Here is a 12,987-nt window from a genome sequence, read left to right as displayed (position 1 = left end):
GGCCCATAATCAGCACAACAAAATCACATCTCGCACCTCATCTATGGAATCACAAGCCGTCGATGCACAGCTGATATCGAGCGCTCATGTGCGCATATGAATGCATGGAAGGAATTCAAAGAGTTACGCTTCAAGCTGAATCAATGTTGCACAATAAAGAAAGAGAGATGGGAAGTATATCCTAAATGTCCTGTAGCCTCTCGAAGATAGGTATGGACGTCATCATATCGATCCGTAAGACTCTACTAGACACTTGCTCATGACTTGTAGAACCTATGAACCTAGAGCTCTGATACCAATCTGTCACGACCCGAAATCCAAATAGTCGTGATGGCACCTAACCCAACCTGCTAGGTAAGCCAACTAATAACTATCCAATTCCAATGAAATCAATAAAATAATTAAATAGAGGAGTTAACTGAATCTTATACATCCCCCAATAATTGGTAGTATAGATCATAAGCTTCTAAGAATAGAATTTACAAATACGGTATAAAATAAAAACATTATCTGTTCGAAAAGTACATAAATAGAGTCTTTATGAGTCTAAGGCTACTATGAACAAGAGGCATCTGCAACTGGAATGCAGGTACGTCTTCAAATCCAGCTCCAGTCGAACACAACAACATCGGCAGTCAACATCTGCACGCAAGGTGCAGAAGTGTAGTATGAGTACAACTGACCTCATGTACTCAATAAATAACAAATCTAACCTTAGGTTGAAAGTAGTGACGAGCTGGAACAAAGATCGGGTCCAACACCAATAGCCAACAACAGTTCATAGCAATGTAAAGCTAGTAATAAAAGAAGTAACTCGGAATTTAAAATGCTCAGCTTGTTCATAATCCCGAAAATAGCTCCGCTCTTCAAGTATATCAGTGAAAACCCAAATCCTCTGCTGAAATCGTCAAAAATATGAGATAGTTTGAAAACTATAACTTTTCTCAAAAAAATCCTTTCCATAGTAAATATGATGTTTCATTTTCTCTCCAGGCAGCAACTATAAAATACCTCTCGATGCCCATATGTAAATATATTTGACAAGTCATGAATGACGTGATACCGTACAACATAAAAAATGCATATCTATACATGTATGTCATGTGCATGTCAAATGCGATGCGGCTCAGTGATGAACCCATATGCATACACTCAAAGTATCAATTCACTCAGTCCTCCCAGTCACACAGTCCTCACACTCAGTAGGTACCTGCGCTCAGTAGGGTGTGTAGAGACTCCGAGGGGCTCCTTCAGCCCAAGCGCTATAACAAGCCAATCATGGCATAAATCAGTAAAACATGCTGCGGCGTGCAGCCCAATCCCATATATATCCTCACCATCAGGCTCTCGGCCTCACTCAGTGATCAATCTCTCCAGTCTCTCGGGCTCTCAATGTCATGAAATATCAGCCCAAAAATAATGATATGATGCATCAGTAAATAGTAACAGAGACTGAGATATGATATGCATATGAATGCGTATACCTGAGTATGTAATGCAATGAAAGAAGATAGCTTAACAGCAGAAATGACCTCAGTGGGTCCCAACAGGATAAACATGTAGCCTAGACATAGATTCTAGCATGGATCACAACTCAATAGCTCAATTACTAAGAAATTTAATGGTTACAGGTAAGATTAGGTAACTACACCATACCACGAAAATAACGGAGTCACAATTCACACGGTGCATGCCCGTCGCCTAGCATGTGCGTCCCCTCAATACCAATCATATATCATGTAATTCAGGGTTTCATACCCTCAGCACTAAGTTTAGAAGCATTACTTACCTCGAACAAGTCAATTCAAATACCAAGCAAGCCGAGCGATGCTCCAAAATGCCATCTCGTACGTACCGACCTCTGAACGGCTCAAAACTAGCCAAAAGCAATTCAAATACATCAAATAAAGCTCAAGAAAATAATTCCAAATAATAAAGATCAAATCCTTAATCAAAACCCAAAACCGCCCAAAAGTCACACCTGGGCTCGTACCTCGGAACCCGACAAAACTCATAAAATCCGATAACTCATCAATTACGAGTCCAACCATACTAATTTCATTTAATTCCGACTCCAAATCGATGTTCAAAACTAAAAAATTCATATTATGAAACTTTAGGCCAAAACCTCAAATTTCCTCTTTAAAATTCACAATCCAGTTACCAAAAACGAAGATAGGTTCACGAAATATAATCAAAACTGAGTAGAGAACACTTACCCCAATTCATATAGTGAAAATTGCTTCAAGAATCGCCTCAATCCGAGCTCCATAGCTCCAAAAATGTAAAAATTGCTAAAACCCTCGAAATAGAGTACTTCACACTTCTGCCCAGGCATCATCGCATCTACAACACACTTGGCCGTTTCTGTAGCATCACTTCTGCGACAAGCATTTCGCTTCTGCGGAGAAGCACAATTGAAATGGAACTCGCACCTGCGGAAAAACATCCACTCCTGCGACATCGCAGGTGCGACACAATGACTCACATCTGCGCCAAAGCCCGCTCCCGAGATCAAATCCTGCATCTGCGCGCACATAGGTGCGTTATCGGCTTTGGCGGTCTTCCTCACCCAACTCTCACCTTACATCTGCGATGACCCTGCCTCTTTTGCGGCTTCGCACCTGTGCTCATGGCTCCGCAGGTGCTTTACACCAGAACCTCTGCCACCAACCTTAGCCAAAATTTCCAAAATGCTCTGAACCTCGTCCGAAACTCACCCGAGCCACTCGGGACCCCATGCAAATATACCAACAAGTCCCATAACATAACGCGGACCTACTCGAGGCCTCAAAACATACGTAACAATATCGAAACGACGAATCACGCCTCAATTCAAAATCAATGAACTTTGAAATTTCAAACTTCTACAACCGATGCCGAAACCTATCAAATTACGTCTGATTGACCTCAAATTTTGCACACAAGTCACATTTGACATTACAGCCCTGCTCCCACTTCCAAAATCGGAACCCGACCCCGATATCAAAAAGTCCACTCCCAGTCAAATTTTCTAAAAATCCAACTTTTGCCACTTCAGGCCATATTCAACTACGGACCTCCAAATCACAATCCGGACACGCTCCTAAGTCCAAACTCACCCAACGGAGCTAACGGAACCATCAAAATTTCAATCCGAGGTCAAATACTAAAAAGTCAAACTTGGTAACTCTTCCAATTTAAAGCATCTTAGTTGAGAATATTTCTTCCAAATCAATTCCGAATAACCTGAAAACCAAAACAGACGATTCAAATAAGTCAAAATATATCATATGGAGCTACTCATACCCGTAAACTATCGAGCGAATTGCAAATGCTCAAAACGACCCGTCGGGTCAGATACAAATTTGTAACCCCATATGGCTTCCCTTCCATTTGTACAAAATAATTGGAAGTAAAGCATTAACCTTTCAGTGATCTAAATAAATTAATTAGTTTCTTTCTGCGGAGAACCTGCAGGATTAGGACATGAGATTTGAAAAAGAGAATTCACTCGTATCTTTCTCTTGTTGAAGAAGAGTTGTCTTATTAATGCATATAAGGTTGAGTTTATTCAAGCCGGAGTCTGAATTAGCGATAGAAAAGTAGTTTGGTTTGGCGCGGATCAATATTTGCCGACGAGAATATTTTGTCACTTTCCGTATGTTTCTTTTGGGTACTTTGACTTGCTATTCTCTGAAGCGACAAAAAAAAAATGTAACAAATTTTGACTTACTTGGAAATATATGTCCTGATTCTGCTGAATTTTAATGTATTGTCAAATTCTTAGATGTATTTTCTCATTCATGACAATATCGTCTTTCTTTCAATGCATCAGGCATCGATTTCTGTGTTTGGTGGCTGTATATCATTAATTTCGCTAGATTTCTTATTGCATTTTGAGTTTTCATTCTTCAAAACAACGCAGTTCTATTGTTTGCTAACTGATTGAAATGAATAATTACAATTAGAAGTGCCAAAAAGCAGTTTTTTGCGACAAAATGTCATCGATGACTTACCAAAACTTTACCCCTTCAAATTTGGATGGGCCTAGTTTGAAAGCTGTCGGTTACTCGTCCTATAGCACTTGGATAGTACGGGCATTTGCATCTATACCTGTTTTTCGGGTCACGTTTTAACTTATGTCCGTTTTGTAAAAAAAATTGCAAATGTACCCATTTTTTCGTGGTACTTCAGCATACGGAGCTGAAGTAGCAAAGACAATCACGCAAAATTTCAGCATTCTAGTAGCCGAGCCTGAAGTAGACCAAGTGTGCTGAACTTAAGCATTCTAATGCTGAAGTTTTGTTCTTTATTTGCCTATCTTAAGCATTCTAGTGTTGAAGTTTTGTTCTATATTTGATGAACTTGTTTTTGTTTGTAATTGTTGAACTTAAACATTCTAGTGGTTAAGTTTTGTTCTCTATTTGCTGAACTTAAGCATTTAGTACTGAAGTTTTTTTGTCATAGATAAGCTTTTTCAAAAACTTCAGCAGAAAATGTTAAAATTATTTAGTTCAATTATAAAAATTTCAGCACTAAATAAGCTGAAGTTTTTTTTTTCTGGATAAGCTTTTTCAAAAACTTCAGCAGAAATGTTGAATTTATTTAGTTCATTTGTAGAAATTTCAACTTATTTAGTGCTAAACTTTTTATAAAAAATAAAAGTTTTAAAACAATTCAAGAAAATTCAGCTATGTAAAAAGAACATAAGAAATTTATATACAACAAAACAAGGATTCACGCAGTTGTCATAATAAAATTGCACTATTTCCATTTTCTTTATTCCTACGTCGTGATGAAGAAGATAACCGTATAGTGCATAGTACCTAACATTTTCACCAACCAATCAGATTGTCGAGAGCATGTGGAATTGTGCGATAGTCAAAATAGTCAGCTCATCAACTAGGTGAACAATTCAAAAGCACTCTCATAAAAGAAATATATTAAGTTTTCATGAGATTCATCGCACCATCACCGGCACCAACAGCAGTAAAAGAAAGAAGAAGAAGAAAAAAACGAAGAAGGAAAAGAAGAAGGAGAAAAGGGGCTAAAATTGTTTAAAAAGTAGGTACAAATTAAAACTTTTTAAAAAATGGGTATAGATTAAATGGGAGCGACCAAATAGGACGCCTCGTGGAATTTTTACTGGATAGTATCCTCTGGGCTATGCTGACATGAGATTTAAAATTTTAAAGGAATCTTTACACAAATACAATTAAACATAATATATATATATATAAGGAATTATTTTATAGTATATACTACCAGTGAAATTTTTTTGACACCATGAACCTACTTTAATTTGTTGTACTAAGTTATTTGTCTTATTTTATAAGTTACTAATCTCACTTATTATATAAAGTTACATGTAATTAATTTTTAGGTATTTGAGAGTGCGAAAAAAAATCTATATTATTAATATATAGAAATTAAACTTTTTAAAAAAAATCGTATGCACACACTACTAAAAAACTGGCTAATTTCGTCCAAGAAATCCGACCGAAATCGGTCGGAAATTGAGAAAAAGTGACTGATTTCTGATCGCTTTTAATTAATCGGAAAAATAATGGTCGCTAAGGTGTTTCGACCGAAATCGGTCGGAAATTTTTGACCGAAATCGGTCGGTATTAATTAAATTTTATTTATTTATTTTTCAAATGCCGACTGAAATCGGTCGATATTAATTAAAAAAAATTAAATCTATTTTTCAAATACCGACCGAAATCGGTCGGAATTTTAAATATAAAATAATTTTATAAATCTTCCAAATATATATTTTCTTCCAGATAACTTATTTTGGTTGATAAATTAAGTATATATTGTCACACCCCTTTTCTACCCCTCAAAATAATAATAATATGTGTATGGGCCAAAGAGTTTTTCCAATTAAAGTGACAAAATTTGAATAGAGATTATTTTATTGTTCAGAGTCGCCACTTAGAATTGATTTTTTTCGGTGTTCCAAGTCACCATTTATTTGGATCCCTAGTCAAAGGAAGGTTTGACTCTATTTTAATCGGTCCGCGGAAGATTTGACTCTATTTTAATCGGTCCACGAAATAAAGTTCGGGTAAAGAATTCTGTTGACCGGGGAGAAGGTATAAGGCATTCCCCGAGTCCCGTGGTTCTAGCACGGTCGCTTTATTGACTTAAACTTGGATTGAATTAATTTTGGACAAACTGTGATTTATATTATTTTCATGTTTTACCTATCCTCTTTTATCTCTTGATTATTAGAAAAATTAAAGAATATTTTTGAATAATAAGATGTCATAGCCACACTACGCAAGCGAATGCGTGATCGACGAAATTTATTATTTAGTCATAACGATGTTGCGCAAGCGAATCCGCAGTCATGACAGACGACTGTTAGCACGTTATTTACTTTTGAAAAATTGCTGCAATTGTGTTGGAGGAAACATTAACCCTCTTTTTTCAGAAAATTTATTAAATGTCACTACCACGCTACGCAAGCGAATCCGTGATTATGACAAAAGATTTATAAATTAATTAAAACTATTGAATATGACATGAAATTGATGAATTAACTTATTAAAAGTTAAGCATCACGCTACACAAGTGAGTCCGTGAAGTTAAAGCGCACCTACTATTTGCCTAACGTTTAAATTAATTAAAGGGAAACTAGTTAATTAAAATAGTAGAAAAATCTGATATTATTATTATTATTTCGAGCTTTATAGTTGGGAAAAATTGTGCAAATAAATGTTGGACCAACTTTACCTATTTTAAAAGGAATGAGCCAACTTCTCGTTAAAAAAAATGGGCTAGTTTGTATGGAGCTTTTGGGTTGCTGGAATTTATTATTAAAATGGGCCAAGAAATGAATTTCAATTGGCCCAATGCTAAATAGAAGAAAAAGGGTAATTTTGTTGTTCAAAGGTAAATGGGCCAACTTTTATCTTTGATTCACTAAGGCCCAAAGTTGATACAATCTTAGCTCTTTACTTAGTTTGAGTTCATGACCATTAACTACATAGTCACAATTGTATAAACATCCACTTTACAAAAATAGCCATTTTTGAAAATCCAGCAAAATGGCCAGCTTCACAAAGATATTATCACAGCATTCCTAGAAGCATATGTTGGGAGTAAAATTTCAGCAACTAAAATGAACTCATGTTATGTGTTATACACCTAAAGTTATTCATGACATTGTTACTCGGATATAATAGCTTGAAAACATGCTTAAAAAATCCATAAATGACTTACATATCACATTCAAAAACTTACAACTCAATATTCAAGTATTATGAAGGACCATAGTCACATTATCACATGCTTGATACATAACAATAACATACAAGCTCTTTTGTTGTCAAACTATTCATCACATCAAACACATTTAAATGGTGCAGCATGTTCAAGTTGTTCCCATTGCTGAAAATACGTACATTACGAGTCTTAAAGGATTACCTGGTAGCAAAAGAATAAACAGTAGTTCAGCAACTAAAGCAGCATAAAAACAGCAGCAAAATAGCTGCAAAACCAGTAGCAAATCCGTGTTAAAACAACCCGAAAACTTAGAGAGGGAACCCAGAAACGAACTCTAAAGAGGACTTATACTTTTCTAAAAGTTTGCACTCTAAGATTCACTCTCAAAGCTCACCATTTCAGCTTACTTTTCATGTGTTCAACTGCTGAATTATTTTTTTGTTTTTGTGACAAAGCAATTATAAAAAATGCCCCCTGTGGAAGTGTGATGGAGTCCCCTCTATATATCAAAATAACCAGCTATTTCAAAAAATTAAAAATCAATCTTTTTGACAGATTTTTCTACAAAATCTGCTCTTAAATTCAAAAAGCAAGACTTTCTAGTTCAAATCTTGTCAAGTATTTCAAACAAAATCTGCTCTTCACTATTCAAAGATAAACTTTATTCAAATAATGTCCAAAGGTCTACATTTTCTTACCAAACAATTTGACCTTTGAGTGTTGTACTCAAAGAGTCTTGAAGCAGTAAACAAACAATCAAACAAGTACCATATACTCTTAAGTATTTTTCATTACCTCACTTTTATCAATACAAAACTATTTTACTTCTTCAACTAGTGAAAAAACAGAAAATTTAACATTTCAAACTTCAAAAACTAATGCTAAAATAATTAATAATAGACAAAAATAAAATCTAAAAATTAAAAATAAAAATAAAAAAATCAGCCATGAAAAAAGATAGTATTTTATCACTTTACACATGAAAAGGCCGAAAAAATGATGGTATGCCAAAGAGGGTGTTCCGGGAGGTCGCCGGATTTTGGTCGCCGGATTTTTGGGGTAGAATTGACATCAATAGCTAGGTCTTGAGGAGCTCTATGCATTGATGTAGGTATTTTGGGGTGGTAGTGGTTGGAGCTTCAAGAATTTGGGCAAAAAAGTGATGGGAAAGTTTCCTAGATCTAAAATTCAAGGAGTTTGAGGGATTTTTTTTAGGATTTGGTTTAGAGATATGGAAAGAGGAAGTTGTAGAGATTACGTGGTGTGAATTTGGAGGTGTTTGGAGGTGGTCCGCCGGCGGCGGCGATTTCCGGCAGGCGGCGGTGGGTGGAGCTGGGGCGGCGTAGAGAGAGTGAAGAGAGAGAGAGAGAGAGAGAGAAGAGAGAAGAAGGAGAGGGAAAGAAGAGAGAGGAAATAAGGGGGGAAATGGGGAAGTATTTGGGGATTTTAGGCTTTAAATACCTAGGATGAAGATCAAACTAGGACCGTTGGATTAAATCAAGATGGGTGGATGAGATTGAATCTTGTCACTTAACCAAACGACGTAGTTTCAAGACAAAATTACGTCGTTTTAACTCTTCTTGGCAGCCCCCTTTTGGACCGGGTTTGGGCTCTTTGGGCTCAAATTTTGGGCCAATTTTGGCACAATTTTAATTAAATTACACTAGCCCAAACCCCACCTCATTTATCAAACCATTACTCAACTCTTAAAACCTATACATACACAAATAAGAACAAACACGCGCGCACACACACACACACATACATATTATATATATATAAGGCGAAAATTAGGCATTTACATATATAATTTTTGTTATATTAGAAACCAATTGTCTTGGGCGGGAAAGCATAATTTCAAATATTCTGATCGAAGTCGGTCGAAATTTTTGAAAAATTTTAATAAAAAATTATTTTTGTAGATAATATACAAGTACGGTCGGGATTTTTATTTTTTTGTCGTGGGACTACTATTTTTGTTGTCAGTATTTTCTTTGGCTTTTGCGACCAATTTATTTAATTTTCGACCGATTTCGGTCATTTATTTTTTTCGACCGACTTCGTTCGGTATTTCGTTGCTTCTGAGGTTTCCTACATATCCTTGGCTATAAAGGAATCAGGTCAGTGTAGTTTTGGGAAAATTTGGTAGTTGGGACTACCAGACACTGGAGTTAAGACTGTTGTTGTTGCTGCTGTTGTTGTTACTCTTACCGTTACTGCTTCTTATATCAAAAGAAAAAGAGAAGATCACTACATTTGTCTGTAAACTAAGAGTACAAAAATTCCTATCCACGTGTCTTCTTGAGTCAAATCTTGATTCTTGACCTGCTCACTTGTGTTGACCTTAGATTGGATCTTAATTCTTTTGAAGAAAAGATTATGACTCAATCTCGATGGCTTGCTTTCTGGATAAGAATTTGAGAAGATGAATCTTGAGAAGCTGGGCTGCTGACACATTATCAAAGCTAAACTCCGACTATCTTGTGATCGAAGGATTTCTTTCTTCTGATGAGAAACTGAAACTGCAAGCTTTAATCGTCACTTGTGCTATACGGCAGAGCCTGCAAAGCCATCAAAGACAAACAAAAACGAACAAAATTTTTCTGCCCCAGTCTGGCACTAGGAAAATTCTATGAGTTATTAGAGAAATCTGTAAATTATCTAATTTATTGAAAAGGCAGATAGAAACAGTAGTATAAACTAGCTGAAAGAGATAAAATTTGGTAATGAAGGATAGTTTAACCAGGGATCGGTACCTTGTGCAACTGAAAAGAAATGTAATCATAGGTTGGTACCCTCTCTTACTGGAAGGAAATAGAATCGGGTGTTAGCACCATGTATTATCGATAAAGTGTTGAATCCCTCTAGGAGAAACAATTCGATCTGATTTAAACTATATTTAAACAACCTGAGCGAAGATTACTTCTACCCGAAACTACGAACTAGATCCCCTTAGGTGAAACGGTTCTACCTGGGTTAAGCTACGTAAAACATCCTGAGCGAAGAGTACTTCTACCCGGAAACCATGAGCTGAATCCCCATAGAAGAAATGGTTCTACCTGGGTTAAGCTACGTAAAACACCATGAGTGAAGAGTACTTCTACCCGGAAACTATGAGCTGGATCCCCTAAGGCGAAACAGTTCTACCTAAGTTAAGCTTCAGAAAACACCCTGAGCGAAGAGTACTTCTACCCGAAAACTATGCGCTGAATCCCTATAGGAGAAATGGTTCTACCTGGGTTAAGCTACGTAAAACACCCTGAGTGAAGAGTACTTCTACCCAGAAACTATGAGCTGGATCCCCCTAGGCAAAACGGTTCTACCTGAGTTAAGCTTCAGAAAACGCCCTGAGTGAAGAGTACTTCTACCCGGAAACTATGAGCTGAATCCCCATAGGAGAAGTGGTTTACCTAGGTTAAGCTACGTAAAACACCGTGAGTGAAGAGTACTTCTACCCAGAAACTATGAGCTGGATCCCCCTAGGCGAAATGGTTCTACCCGAGTTAAGCTTCAGAAAACACCCTGAGTGAAGAGTACTTCTACCCGGAAACTATGAGCTGGATCCCCCTAGGCGAAACGGTTCTACCTGAGTTAAGCTTCAGAAATAGGAGGTGTGAACAATAGTGATGCATGCTGAAAATAAAAGAAAAATGGAGATTTTAAGGATCTTACGTTTGGTGACATTCGTTCACTTAGGACCGACATTCTGCACTCCTTTGTTCCTGCTTTAAACAAATAAAAACTTGTGAGTTTTTAAAGAGGAAGTTGGTTTGTGTCCTTGATGCCCTGAGTAGCTTGATTCACGACCACTGCTATCGAAGAACCGATTCTGTCAGTGTGGTACCGAGATGTTATGCCACTTTGTATCATTTTCTAGAGACCTTGGCTTCACAATAGTGCCCCCAACTGTTTCATACCCAGATGTCCATGGTACCGCTACCCTTGTCTCTAAGGCAATGCATTTTTCTCTAAAATCAAACTCAGTTGTCTTACCCCAGTATCAGTTTGTGTCCGTAGTGCTCATCAACATTTCTCATAAAGCAGGTCTTGCTTAGGCGACCTTTTCAGCTCTTTTTTTAGACACTTTGTTTGTCTTATCGAATGAGATCAGAGATGGATTCGTGCCTTCATCAATGCCATATATGCCCCAAATTGTGCTCGACATTACGGGGAAGCTGTAGCCAGTTGTGCAGCCCTTTCTTTGCTTCGATTTTGATGCAGGATTAGACCGAAGGGGACTCAAAGAAAAATTATGGGTAAAAACAGAATAATAATTGGAAGAGAAAAAGAACTGTGCTTAAACAAAAGGTGTCCCTTTCAGGAAAAGGAATAAGGAGACTTATCTGGAGGTATGTGCCGACTTTAATGAATCATGACATGCATTTTGGACTGGATGTCTGATCTGTCTGAGCTGTCTAATTCTCAAAATCCGCCGCAAATGTTCATCTTGAATTTGTCTTGGTTGTGCTCATGCCGGAGAATCAAAGACCCTTATTCGGCTAGTAGCGCCCATTGCAGATTTTCGCTAACTAACCTCTCTCATTTCTCTACTAACTGTCACCTTATGATGCGCATTTGGGTTTTCACCAATAAGACTCTCTCATTTCTCTGCTCACTATCGCCTTATAGTGCTCGTACGGGTTTTCACTGATAAGACTCTCTCATTTCTTTTTTTATTGACTAAGATACTGTATGATGGAGGTTATCCAATGCCTTTGGCATGGGGACTTCAATCATTCTTAAAAAACATCGATCAGAAGTTCTTGAAAGATAAAAAGGCGAAATGAACCTTGAACTGAATTACAACTTTTGGAATCATTTTTACAGAAAAAACCGTGAAATAAAACAAACTTCTGCCCCAGTTTTGGAGTATTGGGAATATGGATTTTTTGTTCTGATGGGACCAAACCCAGGGTAAGGCTGTCTACGTATCCTTTCGGAATCAGGTCGGACGTAGTTCAATGACTCAGAGATTTGTTGTTGTTGTTTTTTTTACAAGTACACAAGTTCCAAGAAGTGAGAAACAAGGAAGACAAATACGGCTCAAAAGGATTACAAAAAGGGTGACACCTATTTGGAATAGCAAGCAAATGATAGCCTTCGCCACTTTAATCTGAGAAAATCAATGCGTGAAAATTCTACAATGGGTATATATCAGACATAATATCTTTTGACTGCATCTGCGTTAATAGTCATGTCTGGTACCCGTCCTTCTTCATCTACCAAGTGCAAGGCCCCTTTTGGTAACACTTTCTTAATGATGTAGGGTCTTTGCCAGTTCGGGGCGAACTTTCCTTTAGCTTATACTTGGTGTGGAAGGATGCGTTTCAAAATCAATTGGCCTACCTCAAACTGCCTTGGGCGCACTTTCTTATTGTAAGTGCGTGCCATTCTTTGTTGGTATAACTGGCCGAAACATATTGCTGCTAACCGTTTTTCATCGATCAACATCAGTTGTTCTAATCGGGTCTTGACCCACTCAGTGTCTTCAATCTATGATTCCACAATAATTCGGAGAGAGGGAATTTCGACTTCAGTGGGTATTACAGCTTCAGTTCCGTATACAAGCAGATACGGAGTTGCGCCAACAGATGTGCGAATAGTCGTACGGTATCCCAAAAGAGCAAAAGGCTACTTTTCATGCCATTGCCTGGAACCTTGGATCATCTTCCTAAGAATCTTCTTGATGTTCTTGTTTGCCGCTTCAACTGCTCCATTGGCTTTTGGCCGGTAAGGGGTAGAATGGCGATGCATGATTTTAAATTGTTCGCA

At 37.3% G+C, this 12,987-nt stretch overlaps 1 long non-coding RNA gene across 1 annotated transcript; it reads right to left on the bottom strand.

Annotated features, from left to right (window-relative positions):
* Positions 1–419: 419 nt before the first annotated feature.
* LOC142176559 (uncharacterized) lies at positions 420–3,498 on the bottom strand. Its single transcript, XR_012705226.1, has 2 exons — positions 2,220–3,498; positions 420–1,876 (listed from the first exon to the last, which is right to left on the bottom strand). It is a non-coding gene; the product is annotated as an uncharacterized LOC142176559 (long non-coding RNA).
* Positions 3,499–12,987: the final 9,489 nt, after the last annotated feature.

This window comes from Nicotiana tabacum, chromosome 22 (genome assembly GCF_000715075.1).
Source record: "Nicotiana tabacum cultivar K326 chromosome 22, ASM71507v2, whole genome shotgun sequence".
Classification (NCBI taxonomy): Eukaryota; Viridiplantae; Streptophyta; class Magnoliopsida; order Solanales; family Solanaceae; genus Nicotiana; species Nicotiana tabacum.
Note: the sequence above shows the minus strand (reverse complement) of the source record. Positions and strands in the feature narration are given on the sequence as shown.